Here is a 738-nt window from a genome sequence, read left to right as displayed (position 1 = left end):
GGGCTTGGCTGGGCCCGTGAGCCATGGCCTCTGAGCCTGCGCGTCCGGAGCCTGTGCTCCACAACGGGAGAGGACACAACGGTGAGAGGCTCGCGTACCGCAAAAAAAAAAAAAAAAAATGGGCAGAGGACCTGAATAGACATTTTTCCAAAGAAGACGTACAGATAGCCAACAGGCACATGAAAAGATGCTCAACATCACTAACTGTCATGCAAATGCAAATCAAAACCACAAGGATATATATCACCTCACACCTGTCAGAATGGCTATTACCAAAAGACAACAAATAAGTGTTGGTGAGGATGTGGAGAAAAGGGAACCCTCGTGCACTGTTGGTGCGAATGCAAATCGGTGCAGCCACTATCAAAAAGAGTATGGAAGTTCCTCAAAAAATTAAAAATCGAACTAGCATACGTCCAGAAATTCCAATTCTGGGTATTTTTCCAAAGAAAACAAAAACACTAATTTGAAAAGCTATATGCAGCCCTATGTTCACTGCAGTACTATTTATAATAGGCAAGATATGGAAGCAACCCAAGTGTCCATCAACAAATGAATGGATAAATATACATACACAATGGAGTATTACTCAGCCATAAAAGAAGAACGAAATCTTGCCATTTGCAACAACATGGATGGACTCAGAGGGTATTATGATAAGGGATATAAGTATGACAGAGAAAGGCAAACACCATATGATTTCACTTATATGTGGAATCTAAAAAACAAAACAAAATG

This window comes from Lipotes vexillifer, unplaced genomic scaffold (genome assembly GCF_000442215.2).
Source record: "Lipotes vexillifer unplaced genomic scaffold, Lipotes_vexillifer_v1.1 scaffold1139, whole genome shotgun sequence".
Lineage (NCBI taxonomy): Eukaryota > Metazoa > Chordata > Mammalia > Artiodactyla > Lipotidae > Lipotes > Lipotes vexillifer.
The sequence above is the reverse complement of the archived record's forward strand: the minus strand, read 5'-3'. Positions refer to the sequence as shown.